We start from the raw sequence: 16370 nt of genomic DNA, 5'->3' as shown, positions 1-16370 counted from the left end.
ACATTCAGCATTATAAAGCTGAGGGAAGCATTTCTTTGCTCGTACTCTTCATTTTCTAGATCGGTCCCCTTCCTTTGGGGGAGTCCGTCTTCGTCTGGAAAACATACCTCATTCATTACTTTATTCAAGTCTCCCCATATCCAGTCACCCTGGTAAACTGTGGACTTTCTGTCGATTGATGTCATTAAGGCAAACCATGCTCCGCACGAACCATTGTGGGAGAACGGAAAAGGGAAGAGGGGCAGAACTCCCTTCATCTTTTGATAAGGTGGGAGTCGGCCACATACCCAGCAATCTGTCGCATTGCTGATCTGATGAGAACGGTGCAACATCTGAATAAAAGTATTGTTGCGCAGGGCCAGTCGATATGATAGCTCATGCGGTGGCACATCACTAAATGTATGCTCTACGGTGTCATTAATGGAAGAGTGTATATGTGAGGCAATAGGAGGAAAGAAAGCATGTAATATTAAGCTGACACAGATTATAGTGATGCACAGAAGAGACAGAAAAATCAGAGATACTATACATCTACTACGTAATATCTTGCAGTATTTTTCTTTCATTTTGCTCTTTTTACTATTATTGTCCGCGATCTTATGCATGTCAGAAATCTTGTTCAACCGATTCACCACCTAGTGGACTTAAATGATTAAACGTTGTCTGGCTTTCTAGATCGTAATTTGGACCTGTACTCTTGCTGTGGAGTCTTTTCTAGCAAAGGGGGCTCAAAGTCTGTAATGTCTTTTTTCTTTACCAAAGTTCCAGAGTCTCCAAAGTACTGTTTACAATGATAGGCATGAAGCCACCCTTTTCTCCCTTCGACTTTGATGGCTGTCCTCGTTGTTAGTAACACTAACTTCGGCGCCTTCCAACGCGGCTCAAGGGGGCTTGATCGATCAAAATTCCTGACAAGCACATAGTCTCCTGGGACTATGGCGTGCTCCTTGACCTGGGTGTTGTCAGGGAAGGCGGCAGCAACCTGTGAACGACAAGAGAGTAGTGCAGACATCAAGGAAGCCAGGTAATCTGTAAGCATGTTACTGTCAACATCAGTTATTTTCTTAGGCATAAGCGTACCCCACATGTTCGGCGGTCTACCGAAAACCACTTCATATGGTGATAGGCCTGTTCTGGAATGGGCTACCATACGCATGTAAAAGAGGGCAACCGGCAAGGCTACCATCCAATCCACGCCTTTTTCTGCACAGATCTTTGCTAGTTTCGTCTTTATTGTCTGATTATGTCTTTCTACAAGGCCTGCTGGTTCAGGGTGTCGCACACAATGGAACTTCCAGTTGTATCCTAACAGAAGAGACACTTGTTTCATTAATTCAGAAGAAAAAGGCTGACCATTGTCTGAGTAAACGACACGGGGCAATCCGTATCTAGGAAAGAATTTGTGCACCAATTGCCTGGCTGTTGTCACAGCAGTATAATCTGGGACTGGATACGCTTCTGTCCATCTAGTTAGTGCACACACAACTACCAGGACATACTTGTAACCTCTACATCTGTCCATTTGGATTTAATCCATCTGGAGGACCTCAAAAGGGTGGTCAGGAGGATGAAATCCGCCTTGTTCCACCGGGATGCCTTTACCTGGATTGAACTGACAACAGATCATGCATGTTCTTACTTTTTGTTTCGCTGCTGCACGCAGATGCTTGTTAAACCAGATATTCTGTAGGCTGTCCACCATTGCCTTCTCTCCCAAGTGTGCTGGACTATGTGCTGTGTTTATGATCACCAAGAAACCATGTTGCTTTGCCTTTAGTCATCCAACCTTGGTCAGTTTGGACCCCTCCTTGTTCAGTCCATTTCTTTATTTCATCTGAAGTGGCATGTGTCTGTATGTCTAGTACATCTTGAGAAGGATCCCTGACTGTCATACTTTTTGTCAGTAATGGTACCTCTGTCTTTGTCGTGTCTGTTGGCGTCTGGGCTGTCAGTTTAGCAGTTCGGTCTGCCAGGTCATTACCCTGGGAAATGGTGTCTTTAGCTTTGGTGTGTGCTTTGCATTTCAGGATAGCTATGGCTGCAGGTAAATGTATTGCTTCCAACAGGGCCTGAATAAGCGGGCCGTGCTGAATTTTGGCCCCATGAGAGGTCAAGAAACCTCTCTCCCTCCATAATACTCCAAAATCATGAACTACGCCAAAAGCATATTGTGAATCCGTATAAATGTTCACTTTCAAGTGCTTAGCTCTTATGCAGGCTTGTGTCAGAGCGATGAGCTCTGCTGCTTGTGCTGACAGTATGTCTATTCTTTGTGTCTCTATGACTTCAGTAGCAGTGGTCACGGGATATGCTGCCACTAATTCTCCCGCCCTCGTCCTCATGCATGATCCATCTACATAGAGTGTTAGGTCAGGGTCTGGGAGTGCAACATCTGTCAGGTCTTGTCTTGGTTTCGTCACTATATTCATTATTTCCACACAGTCATGTGGTGCGGTGTCTACTGTACTTGAGGGCAAAAGTGTAGCAGGATTTAGTATGTTACATCGTCTGATCTCTATGTGTGGTTGAAATAACGTCAGTTCATATCCTGTCAGTCTCGCTACGGTCAAGTGTTGTGTCTGTGTCCTGTTCAAGAGAAATTCCACTGCATGGGGTACCTGTAATGTCAGGGGGTGTCCCAACACTATCGAGTCACTTTGTCTTATGGCTAGGGCTGTTGCCGCAACCGATTTCAGGCATGCAGGCAGAGCCTGGGCCACTGGGTCCAGTGTACTAGAAAAATAAGCACAAGGCTTGTGTTTTCCTGCTTGATCTTGTGTGAGGACAGTTAATGCTGTTCCATCCCGTTCAGTTACGAAAAGCATAAAGGGTTTGCTGTAACTAGGAGTCGCTAAAACTGGCGCTTGACATAAGGCTCTTTTTAATTCCTCAAATGCCAAGGTGTGTTCTTGTGTCCAAGGGAGGACAGTCGAAGACGCTGCCTTCTGTGTTGTCAAATGTATGAGTGGTTTGGCTAGATAGGTATACTGGGGAATCCACTGCCTGCAGTATGAAGTGAGGCCAATGAAGGCCCGCACTTCCTTTTGTGTCTTGGGCTGTTAAAGGTTAGAAATTAACTGAATACGTTCTTGTGTCAGCTGCCTTCCCCTCTTGGACAGCAAGTGTCCAAGGTACACCACTTGCTGTGCACAGAATTGTAACTTTGAAGGGGACACTTTGTGCCCCTTGTCTGCCAGAAAGTGTAAAACCGTCAGTGATGCATCTTCGCAGTCTGTTTCTGATCGTGCTGTAATTAGTATGTCGTCTACGTACTGTATCAGTGCTGTGTTGGTAGGCATATTGATACTGTCCAGCTGTCTTTTTAACGCTTGACTGTAAACGCTAAGACTCTCTCTGAAGCCCTGGGGTGCTCTCGTGAATCTAAAGCTGCGTCCTTTTAAACTGAATCCGAAAAGGTATTGGCTCTCTGGATGAATTGGAACGCTGAAAAAGGCATTCTTCAAGTCAATGACTGTAAAGAACGTTGCCTCAGAATCAATAGCAGTCAGTAATGAAGAAATGTCTGGGACCACTGGGTATTGTGGGACTAGGCATTTATTTAATTCTCGAAGGTCAACAACTAGTCGATAAACTGGAGGTGCATTAGGGTCTGATCGTTTAAGGATAGGAAGGGCAGGTGAGTTACACACATTCGAGTCAGTCTCCACCACCACCCCTTGTGCAATGAGTTTGTCAATAATTTTTAATAAGGCCACTTCGGCATCAGGTGGTATTTTGTATTGTTGTATACGTGGTAGTACTACTCCTGCTTTGAGAGTGACATGGTGTGGTGTTATGTTCATGTAACCTACGTCAGTCGGACCTTGTGCCCATATGTGCTGTGGTACATTCTGAAGTCTGTGGTCAAAATCTGTCAACACATAATGTCCCTTAAAATCACGTAAGAACAGTCGCACTCCCTCCGGAGAACAACAGATAACTGCTTCTAGTTCTTTTAATGTCTTTATACCAAGTAAGTTTTCTGGACATGATTTAGTAAGTAGCAAGTCTGTGGTACGTGACAGTGGACCAACCCCGAGGGAGACTGGTTTTGATACTTCATTAACAATAGGCTTTCCTGAAAATCCCAGGGAAATATTCCGTGAGCACGAGAGAGGTGCCCCTGGAACCTCGTCATGGCTGATGGTAGTTCTGCTTGCCCCTGTGTCAATCAGAAACTTTCTGTCCTGTCCCAGTATATGAGCATGTACATAGGGACCCTCTTGATCTACAGGAACCTGAATAAGGGGCAAGCCATCTTCCCTCCCAAGGCTGTTTCATGAGAATGATTGGTATTCTGGATAGTCTGACTGTGTGTACTGATACATTTGTGGTGTGGCATGAACAGGCGGTGGTGGGGGTGGAAAAGTCGCTATTGTCTGTTGTGTGCTCTGTTGGGTGCTATTTTGCCTAGAAGTGTGTGGTCGTTCTTTCATTTTGCCTGTAGCTATATTGTGTTTCAGGACAGCACATTCCTTTACATAGTAACCTGGTTGTTTGCAATAATTACAGTTCCCCTTGACAGGTGTCGTGCCATTTTTGTTCGTGTTTGCCGGTACCGTTTGGGCAACCAGCACCTTCATTTTTGTCTCTTTCATGCGTCTCTTTTCCTGATCCTGCTCTTCTCTAATCCTGTTCTGGTGATATTGTAGCATTTGCAACATTTGTGAAGGGCTGTTTGCTTGCCAAGTACTCTCAACCTTCAGTACTCTATTCTTGATCTGGGGTAGGGAATTCTCTACTAATTTGCTCACGAAAAGATGGGGATATGATTCGCTACCGGGCTTAAGGCCACTATTAATAGTAAAGCATTTCTCAAATCTAGAATAGAAATCGCTTGTGTCCTCTTCTTGTTTTTGTTTACAGGCTGAAATAGCATCCCAGTCTTCCTTTTTAGTAGTCAATAGTCTCGGCAAAACCTGTATTAGGAGTTCAGGTAGTTCTCTAGCTTTTTCAACAAGACCAACCCCCGGGCCCCTGTCTTTATCCTCTGTTTCTAATACTTCCCAGCTTAGCTTTTTCTCTCCCACCTCCCAGTCTTTTTCCTTAAGCTTTTCATAAATGCCTGCTGGCAATAGTACTTTCAGTAGTTTCAGAATGTCAGCGTACGTATAATCTCCGATGCGGAGAATGTCTTTTAATTCTCGGTGAAACCCCCCGGGTCTTTATCATGGGAGGGCAACAATTTTTTCATTTCCAGTATTTCTAATTTCGTCAAGGGGGTGTAAACATACACCCGTTGAAGCTCATTGTTTGCATTTTTGACGGGATGTACCTCTCGTAGGGGGTTCTGTCTGTCTACGTATAGGTGCTTTCTGTCGTGGTGTGGGGCGGGAAGCATACATGTGGTCAGAAAATCTAAGTACTTATGTCGTTGATCCAGGATGACGTTAATTAATTCAGTACCTAGGCCTGTCCATCTGTCTAGAACTATGTTGTCCAGTAATTTATACAATTTACCGGGATCGGAATATTGATTCTCATACAACGTTATTAAATGTTGGACCATGTAAATACCGGCCAAACGCTGTTCGTTCGGCGGGAGGCTCAAGAACGTTTGGGCCACTATATCATTGCTATATATATTAGAATTGGACACCCACTGGGTGGCTGACCGGGCCAACTCCATCTCGTGTGGGGTGTGAGATCGCTCGTTCTTTATCCGTCGGTCCAGTGCTTTTTCAGTAGCTTGGAATAGATTTTCAAGGGAATATCTTTCTTTTATAGCCGGCCCCTGTTTACGGTAGTCGAGGCACTTGGGCCTGTCAAACCGTCGTGCATTGCCTACATAATTTATTCTGTCCTTCCCCTCGTCTACCTCTTCCGTTGATGACTCACCCTTCTCGTCAGGCTCTACTTTGTGTGTTGCTATTATTTCCTTTCGTATTTTGTACATCATGCTGTCTATCTGTCCCGTTTTATCATGCCGACCGGCATCTATGTGATCACTCCATTCTATCAAACCAGGCTTTACATCCCCGTCTCCTTCGTCTTTTTCCCTGATCAGGCAGTTAATCATAAAACGAAGGATGTGGTTCTTAACCCCCACCTTTCTGTTTTGCATGGCCTGTGCTATACTCTCGGGTCCCTCCCCCGTTCTAATGAAACGGTATATTTTATCTAGGTGGTCTTTCATATCTGGTAGTTTGTCCAAATATGCGACGGCCTGTCTTAGTCTTAGTGAAATCACGAGCATTGAGCCCTTTCCTGGTTCTGGATCGTATATACAGTGGGGGATTGCTACATCTATAGTAGGCCCCCCTCCCCCTACGGCCCCGGGCCTCACGTCGTCTTTCACAAGCTGCTGGAGCTGTTCCGCTGGTGGGGGCGGAGGGAAATCTGCGTTTGCGTAGTCCGGTGGGGACTCTTCTAGGTAGGATGAAATAAACGCCTCGGATGCTGTCGGCTTTATTCTACGTACTCTATAGGGTACAGGTGGTGGCGTTCGCGATCTACGGGGTGTTTCTGAGGGGGTCACTCTAGCTAGTTCTTCTGAGAGGACGGGATAAATACCAGTAACTACGGCATTTCTTTCTCTATCAGCCTGTTCTGCTTTGACCCGTTCCCCCTCCTCCCGCAGCTCTTTTTCTTTGGCTTTTTCCGCTGCTTGTTTAGTTCTCTCTGCTTTGTTGAATTCTTTCTCTGTTCTCCTATGTGCTTCTTTGCGCCATAACTCAATGGCATCTTTCTGAGAGGGTCTTGATTTCTTTTTCCATAGCGCTTCCTCTACTCTCATAATACATTCAGAATCCCACGTTCCAGAGACAGGCCATCTGTACTTTTCCTCTAAATCCTTTGTGTAATCTACCCATAGGTCTAAATACAATATGGCATCTAGCCCGTGCTTATTATACATATAATGACCAGGTGTGTCTCTAGGCGGGATGTTAACTGGCTCTTCTAGTATACCTTTTCTGGTCAATATCTGACGTAATTTTGAAAACAGTGGCATGTTGAAACCAACTTAATGAAAACACAATACACACCAAAATAGTCTGACTGAAAGCAACACTTAAACACTAAAACACTAAAACAGATACAGTTTAACTCTATGTACTTGAAAACAGTTAACTTTATGCACTGGAATACAGCACAACCATACCGGTCTCGTAAATGAGACACGTCTTTACCGTGTTCATATAAATGAACCCGTCTTTATCTTTATGCATTCCCAATAGTGGTACTCACCGGGAAGCAGAACTTGAAGGCCTCGGATACTTGATACTGCGCATGCGCGGAACAGGTGGACCTCTGGAAACCTCGGACCTTGCTCTCTCACGGGTTGGGCTCTGGTTGGGATGATCCGCGATCCTCACCGCCTCGTGTGGATGCCTGGTCGCAGTCCGTCTCCTCCGTAGGCCTGAGGGAGTAAGCGGGAAGTCCCGCTGGCGTGTACACTTTGAAGTCCGTCACGGCTGTAGAAGGGGGCAAGGGCTGGACCTACATCTCCGGCGCGTGGGGAAGGGGATTTGTCCCTATTCGGGCGCCAGATTTATGTGGTAAATAAAGTATTACCCTGTCATAATTTCTATAATTAAACAAAGGGTCTTGTATAAAATGAGAGGCAGAGTCCGTGGTGTCCGATTCAAAAGGGCTTTATTTCAATAACTCGAGTTAGGGGAGAATCGGTTCCATCACCACGAAGGTTCAGGAAGGGTCTTCTAAACTTTATTCACAGAGTACAATATTTATACATTCAATTTCCGCACATAGGGAGGAGCGCTCCAAGCAGAGCAAGAGAAAGAGAGATAAGAGCATGTGGGCGTGCATGTGGGCGTTCACTTGAGGAGTCATAGGTGAGTCATAGGTGGGTGGATGCATGGAGGGGGGTTGCATGGCCAGCTGGAACTTTGGCCTACTTGTGTGCGCAACTTGATCATGACGTGCAACTGGCGTGTAACTGGGGGGAGCTGACTTTCGGTCTGGTAGGGAGGCCTTCAGTGTCAGGGTGACCAGCACGTCTGGTATTATCTGATATCTTAAGTCCGGGGATGTATTATCTGAAGCAAAGGCCGCTCATCACCAAGAGCCAGTGTGGGCATCTATTTCTTCGTTCATAGCTCTGCAAATCACTTAAACGGAGACAGAAAGGCTAGGCCCTATCTCTGCAGACGGGTTCTGTTTACCTCCTTCACCAGGCAGGAATGTGATCCTGTAGAGCAAGCCGATAACTGTTATGCACAATACTGTCTTGGCACCCCGGGCTGGGCCCCTTTCGGCTTAGGCAAAAGTATGCGAGGTCAGGGATACGTAGCTGCAGCCCTCAGAGTGTCTGGAGGCATGAAAACCTGAATTCGGGGACAGGCTGAGCCACAAAATGGAGAAATGGGTTTTTCGTGATACATTGAAAGTGCACAATGCAAACACATGGGCCACATGGGCCTCAGTGCAAAATTAACGTTTCTTTTATGGGAGACTTGGTGACTTGGTGACTGGCATCCTAATGTGGGACGCAAATGCAGAGGCATCATTATTGCAGGCCATAGAGGGAAAATGCATGGGTGACATGCACGTACACTAAACGTTGGGGTACACGCAGGGGACACATTGGCCATGTAACATTTCTTTTTCCTCATTTCCTCAGGAGCCAGTAGATCTCCTTCAGGTGTGGTGCGATGTGAGTGCGGTATGGGAGGTTGAGAGTGAGTCTGACATAGAGATCTGAATGCTCTGTAGCCTTCTGGTGAGTTTATTATTGATTCAGGCATTGGCGGTGTTCCCATATTCTAGCTTCCTTGTGGCCAGGGTGTGCGGGATGGTTTTCTGAGTGCTGATTGATAGATACTTGAAAACCTTCCTCAGCATCTTCAGGGTACAGAAGCACTATGCAGTGACTGCATTCACTTGGGTGGTTATGTTGAGTTTGCTGTCAATGATGATCCTCAGGTTCTTTGTAAGCATGGGCGAATTTTGCGAATCTGGCGTTCGCGAATTTTGCGAATTTGCGAACTCGCAATCCGCAAAATCCGCGAATTCTCGCGAATTTGCGGATTTTTTTTTGTGTTCGCAAGGATTTCTGCCAGTTCGCAAGGATTTCTGACAATTCGCGAGGGTTTTGTAACAGTTCGCAATTGCGAACTTACATGTCGGCTCGCAACGGTCACGATTATGTTGTTTCTACGTCTGGTTCATCATCACAGGTTCCCAGCACCCTCTGTTTCACCCCTGCCACCCTCTGTTTCACCCATGCCACCCTCTGGTACATCAATGCCACCCTCTGGTTCATCATCACTGTAGATTATGGGGGAAAAAGCAAGAACACCAGCCTTCTTCAACTGACATGAATTAATCTGGGGTTGATTTATTAATGTGTCACTGTTTTAAAATTCCAGTCTGGCACCTGCTTCCTTATCTGTAATTTGCTTTCTGTTGCAGTGCAATTTTTTTTCCAGGACCTTTGTGGCCTACTTGTAGCTATTCTATGAGCCTGCTTGAGGGTCAGAGCAGGGTCATACAATTGTTGCAACTAGCAACTGAACTCTGGAGGGGCCCTTGTCAGGAAGCACTACAGGGAACGGTTACTAATGATGAGTTTGAACTTTTCAACCTGCTTTCACTTTTGCAAAACTCGCTTTTCTGCAGAACAGCATTACAGCAACTGTAATGCCCCACCAAGCTTATATGAGAAAGTTGATTTCTAATCCAAAAGTTATCCAAAGAAAATCAAAAGGCCTCAAATCCAAAAAAGTGCAGGCAAATTTCAACCTGAGGAGTTATTCTGATAAAAATCATCATTTTCAGAAGGTCTATGCTGCTTGCTAGTAGATTTCTTGTGCAGAATTGCAATTTTTGTAATTTCGCGAGTGCGAGATTGTTGCTGCCCGCCGCACCTACATGTTCGCAATTGCGAACTTACACCGCAAAGAAAAAAAAATCCGTTGCGTGCGAATTTGCGGATTTTCGGTAAATTCGCGAGCGTTCGCGGATTGCGAATTTACCGAAAATCCGCAAAATCCGCGAGCGTAACGGATTTTCCGTCCATGCTTAGTACTTTGCATAGATGTGGGGGCAGGTGTTGGCCCTAGCTCTGTTGGCCACCAGGTGGAGTCCAAAGGTGAATCATGATTTTGATCATGTTAGTGTTCAGCCTCAGACATTTGGTCTCCATCCAGTGAGGGATTACAGTAATGCAGGCAGTGAACTTGATCTGGGAACTGGGCCTCTTGTCAATGGGAGGGAGAATCAGTTGTGTGTCATATTTGTAGCAGAAGATGTTGATATTGTGAAAGAGGTTGATACTGGCTAGAGGGATCATGTGTGTGTTGAAGAGGGTTTGGCTCAGGGAGGATCCTTGTGAAACTCTGCCAATTAAGTCTCGGGCATCCGAGGCCAGCGGTGCCAAGCAAACAGATTGGGTCCTTCTAGTCAAGAAGGAGAGGATCCATTGGAGTGCATGTCCTTGGATTCAGATGTTGTTTAGGTATTCAATGAGGATGGGGTGGGAGACTCAAATCAGCTGAGAGGTACTGGAGGATGGAAGCCACAGTACTTTCTCTGTCAAAAGTCATTACAGGTGACCCCTCCAGGTCGCTCCACCTCCCGCACGGCCCCCGTGTGCCAGGTCACCACTGCTGCCTACTCCTGCCACTGCTTCCTGCCCGTGGTTAGCCGCTGCCTGCTAGGGACTCTGCCCTCAGGCCTCCCCCCTCGCCGCTACCGCCATTTTTTCCCGCCTCTCCTTTTCCCGCCACTCCTCTTCCCCGCTGCTGCCCCCCCCGGCCCCGCCCCCTTCCTTTTCCCGACCCTCATTCGCCGCCCCGGTCCCGCCTCCCAGCTGCTCCTCCCTCCCACTTGGCCATATATGGCGAGTACCGCGCTTACGCGCAGCGGGCGCGCCGATTGTGCGCCGAAGGCGCGCAAGGGGCAAGCCCGTCTGCTCCCGTCCGTGCCCAGCGCCAGAACCCCTTGCCCCTGCCGATGCCAGCCCACCCGCCAGACCTACGATGCCGCCACCCTCCACGCACTCAACGCCGGCCGGAACCCCGCCTGTTACCCAGCCACCCCGAAACGCACCCACGGACCCTTCACCTGCCAAGCCTGCTGATTCACCTGCCTGCGAACCTGCACTGCACCCGCCAAGCCGATCACCAGCAGCAACCACCTCAAGTGCATCCTGCTCAACACCCGCGCCGTCCACAGACACGCCGTGGAACTCTGGAACCTGCTCGACACAACATCACCAGACGTCGCCTTCCTCACGGAAACCTGGATGAACGCCTCCTCAGCGCCCAACATCGCCATCGCCATCCTGGACGGATACAAGATCACCCAGAGGGACCACGTCAACCAGACTGGAGGAGGCATCGCCATCGTACACAAGAACACCATCCGCATCACAACTAACTCCGACAACACCCTCACCGCCGCTGAACACCTCCACTTCCAGATACACACCGACCCCAAGACCACACTCAGAGGCACCCAAATCTACAGACCCCCGGGACCACGCACACAATTCAGCGAAGACATCGCAGACTTCATCAGCCCGCACGCCCTCCCCTCCGCTGACTACATCCTCGTAGGGGACCTCAACTTCCACCTGGAGAACAACAGGGATAGCAACACCACTACCCTGCTGGACAACCCCGCCAACCTCGGACTCAAGCAACTGGTGAACACCCCCACACACTACGCCGGCCACACACTTGACCCAGTCTTCTCCTCCAGCAAATACATCTCCTTCAGCCACTCTACCGGACTTCATTGGACTGACCACAGCTGCGTCCACTTCAGCTTCCGAAGAACCATGACTCACCACCACCCGCAACAGGTTCCTCGCAGGAGCTGGAACAAGATCACCGCCGACCAGCTCACCACCTCCCTCAGCCAGAACCCTCCCGCCAGCACAACGGACCCCAACAAAGCAGCCAGCAACCTCACACAGTGGATCGCCAACTGCGCAGACGCCCTCGCACCACTGAAGACCTCTCCCAGCAGACCCAGCAGCAAGAAAGCCTCTTGGCTCACAGACGAACTTAAGAACTCCAAGAAGAACTGCCGCACCCTCGAGAAAGCCTGGCGCAATGACCAGACCACAGACAACATGACTGCCCTCAAGCACGCCACCTGCAAACACAACCAGCTGATCCGCACCACCAAGAAGACAGCATTCAAAGAACGACTGAACAACAACGCCCACAACAGCAAGGAACTCTTCAGAATCGTCAAAGAGCTCTCCAACCCCAGCGCCGGAAAGAAAGACATCACTCCCTCGCAAGACCTCTGCGACTTACTCGCCTCGTTCTTTCACAGCAAGATCGCCGACATACACAACAACTTCGGCGCACAGACCACGCACCCAACCTCCGAACCAATGCCCCCCACCACCACCCTCTGCACCTGGACCCCGGTCAGCACCGAACACACCACCCGCACGATGAACACCATCCACTCCGGATCACCAACCGACCCCTCCCCCCACCACGTCTTCAACAAGACCGACTCCATCATCGCACCCCAACTCCGGGACATCATCAACACCTCCTTCAACACCGCCACCTTCCTGGAGAGCTGGAAGCACGCCGAGCTCAGCGCCCTCCTGAAGAAACCAACAGCGGACCCCACCGACCTCAAGAACTTCCGCCCCATCTCGCTCCTCCCTTTTCCCGCCAAAGTCATCGGGAAGACCGTCAACAGACAGCCTGCCGCCTTCCTCGAGACAAATGGATCACTCGACCACTCGCAGTCCAGTTTCTGAGCCACCCACAGCACCGAGACCGCCCTCATCGCAGCCACTGACGACATCAGATCCCTGTTCGACAATGGGGAAACAGCGGCCCTCATCCTCCTGGACCTCTCCGCAGCAATCAACACTGTCTGCCACCGCACCCTAGTGCAGCGCCTCAGCAACATCGGAATCCAAGACAAGGCACTGGAGTGGATCATCTCGTTCCTCACCGGAAGAACTCAGAGAGTCCGCCTCCCCCCGTTCGGATCCGAGGCCACCGAAGTCATCTGTGGCGTACCACAAGGATCATCACTCAGCCCCACCCTCTTCAACGTCTACATGAGCCCCCTCGCAGCCATCGCATGCCAACATAACCTCAACATCATCTCCTATGCTGATGACACCCAGTTGATCCTCTCCCTCACCAACGACCCCATCACCGCCAGAACCAGCCTACACGAAGGGATGAAAGACGTCGCCAAATGGATGAAGAACAGCCGCTTGAAACTGAACTCAGACAAGACGGAAGTCCTCATCCTGGGATCATCGCCCTCCACCTGGGACGACTCCTGGTGGCCCCCTGCCCTGGGCACCACTCTCAAGCCAACGGACCACGCATGTAACCTGAGCTTCATCCTGGACTCCTCCCTCTCGATGACCAGACAAGTCAACGCCATCTCATCATCGTGCTTCAACACCCTGCGCATGCTCCGAAAGATCTTCCGGTGGATCCCCACCAAAACCAGGAAGACGGTCACCCAGGCACTCGTCACCAGCCGACTGGACTACGGAAACACCCTCTACGCCGGAACCACAGCCAAACTTCAGAAAAGACTCCAACGCATCCAGAATGCCTCCGCACGACTCGTCCTGGACATCCCTCGACACAGCCACATCTTCGGCCACCTGAGAGACCTGCACTGGCTCCCCGTCAGCAAGAGGATCACGTTCAGACTCTTCACCCACTCACACAAGGCTCTCCACGACCTGGGCCCCAAGTACCTCAACAACCGCCTGACCTTCTACATTTCCCACCCACCAGCTACGATCGACCAGCCTCGCCCTCGCCGCCGTTCCACGCATCCGCAGAGCCACCACCGGAGGAAGATCCTTCTGCTACCTGGCAGCCAAGACATGGAACTCCCTCCCCATCCACCTCCGGCTAACCCAGGACCATCTCTCCTTCAGGAAGCAACTCAAGACCTGGCTTTTCGAGCAGTAACAGACCCCTCTCCCCCAGCGCCTTGAGACCCCTCCGGGTGAGTAGCGCGCTATACAAATATTATGATTGATTGATTGATTGATTGATATCATCTTTGGCAGCGATGAGGGAGGCTTCCATGATGTGGTTGGGTCTGAAACCAGACTGAGTGGATTCAAGTAGTTGGTGGTCTTTGAGGTATTCATTGAAGTGTTTTTGATGATTTTCTCTAAGACCTTGGCCCGAGAATGGTAGGAGGGAGATCAGTCCGTAACTGGCGAGCATTGAAGGGTCCACAAAGGTTTTTTTTGGCAATGGGGCGACAGTTGCTTGTTTTCAGGCATCTTGGAAGGCCATTGAGTCATTTAGAGTGGGTGTGAGCATGGCACTGATGAGATGTAGTCCTCTGAAGTAGGCAAGGTGGGGGCACGGGTCCGATGGGGCTCCAGAGTGGATGGACTTTTATGGCGGCAGCTGCTTCTTTAGTGACTAGGATCGGCCATGTGATTAGCAACAGTTCCTTCGATAAGATTGAGAGGCATTTGGTGTGGTCTGTCTGGTTTGGTTGCAGGCTGAATTTGCTGTAAATGGTGATGATTTTGATGCCTTGATTTGCACTACAGTTATTTCCAGTGGCATTTCATCAGTCTGACTTTCTCTGTGTACCAACTCACTTGGGGTCTCAATCTTGTTGAACTGCTGTGTTTGAGGGGGTCCAGGCGGTTATTCAATTGTGGAAGTCCTGATGGCTTTGGGGAGGCTGTTGCAGTGTTCAGGTTTATAGGTGTTAAGAGTGGTGTGTCAGTCCTTGCCAGTGATGATGTTTCAGTTTTTAGTGGGCTTGTCTGGTGGTGGTGTATGTGCATTGGACTGGGACAGTGATGCTAAACTTGAGAAGAACATGGTCCATCTAGGGGACTGGGTTGGGCTTGTTGACTTGGATGTTGCTATAGTTGATCAAAATAGGTCCCAGGAGGTGTCCGACGTGGGCAGATCCTTTTACTCGTTGGGTGAGGCCCATGCCTCCAAGGTCTTCTATGAGTGCTCTTGAGTTGGGGTCAGCTTGATGTCAGGTGGAGGTTTAGGTCTCTGAGTAGGATATAAACTCAAGCATCAAGTGTGAGTGGTGCGACAAGGTCTGTGATGGTGTCTGTAAAGTTGATGCATGCTCCTGGGGTCTGTAGATGAGAGTCCCACTTAGGGTGAAGTTGGAGATGACATGGAGCTTGAATGACAGGTGTTACATGTTGGAGGATGACATGTCTGTGAATGTGGTGCAGCTGATGGTGTTCTTGTGGATTATGGTAATTTCCCCTCCAGTCTTGTGAACTCTGTCTTGCCTGGCAATCTTGTAGCCGGGGGATTGCTGTTATTATGTTAGGTGCTGATGAAGGGTTCAGCCAGGTTTCTATGAGGAAGAGCAAGTCAAGGGTATTGTAATGCAACAGGTCCCAGATCTCTGTGGCATGCATGGTGAGAGAGTTTGTGTTGAGGAGCATGCATGCATGCAAGTGTGGAGTGTGGTGTAAGTGGTTGCAGGACTGTGTGAGTATGAGAGAGCTGGGTGTTGGGTGCTGTTGGTGTGCAAACTGTTGGGTTTTGGGGATGAGCAGGAAAATTTTCAGGAAGCACACAAGAATGCTCCCTCGAAGTTGTGTGGGGCAGCCAGGCAGTAGTTTATGGAGCAGCAGCCAGGGTTGAAGGCCTGGAGGGTCGGACCATGGTAGAGGTGGGAGCATGGAGGACCTGGGCACTGGGCTCGGGCCAAAGGGGAAAAAGGGCAGATGGGCTTTCTTTTGGTGTGCCTTCAGTGTAACAATGGTGTGCACCATTGTTACTCTGACCGTCCATGCTGTGGCAGTCACTTAGTAGCTCTTGGGAGTGGAGAGGAGTGATGTCCCTTCCTGTACAGATGGTTGATGGGAAATTCAGCGATGTCAAGACAGTTTTGATGTCAAACCAGTGATGTCACTTCCTTTGCATAACTCCAGTAGCACCCAGGGTACCAAGTGTTGTGAACACTATGGATGTGTCTGGGGCAACCACACCCGTAAAGTCCATACAATTATTTCTGAACTCTGGACGGGGGTTACAGTATTAACTACAGAGATTCCAGCTGTCACACCAGAAGCTATTGTGATTGGGGCCTTCATAATTGAGGCAGTTACAATGGGAATGGTCGAAGGTGGGACTGTTACTACTGGAGCCGTTACTGACGCAGCCGTCATAATTGGAGTGTTAAGAATTGGGACTGTCACAAGTTAGGCTGTAGGGCGGTCCTTCTGGTTACGATTTGAGCTGGGCTAGCGGGTACAGTCACATTATTTCCGGTTCTTGGGGAACCTCTGGAAGGAGCCGGAGTGATATTAAATGGGGCCCATTGGGAAGACAGCAGTTATTCTAAGAAGTCAGCACTAGAATCACTTTCAGTACTAGTCTCATGCAGGGCGCCTGCCTTTTTCTCTCTCTGTGCTTTCTTCTTCTTCAGATTGTCTTTATTTT

The sequence above is a fragment of the Lissotriton vulgaris genome, chromosome 8 (genome assembly GCF_964263255.1).
Source record: "Lissotriton vulgaris chromosome 8, aLisVul1.2, whole genome shotgun sequence".
NCBI classification, from domain to species: Eukaryota; Metazoa; Chordata; class Amphibia; order Caudata; family Salamandridae; genus Lissotriton; species Lissotriton vulgaris.
Note: the sequence above shows the minus strand (reverse complement) of the source record.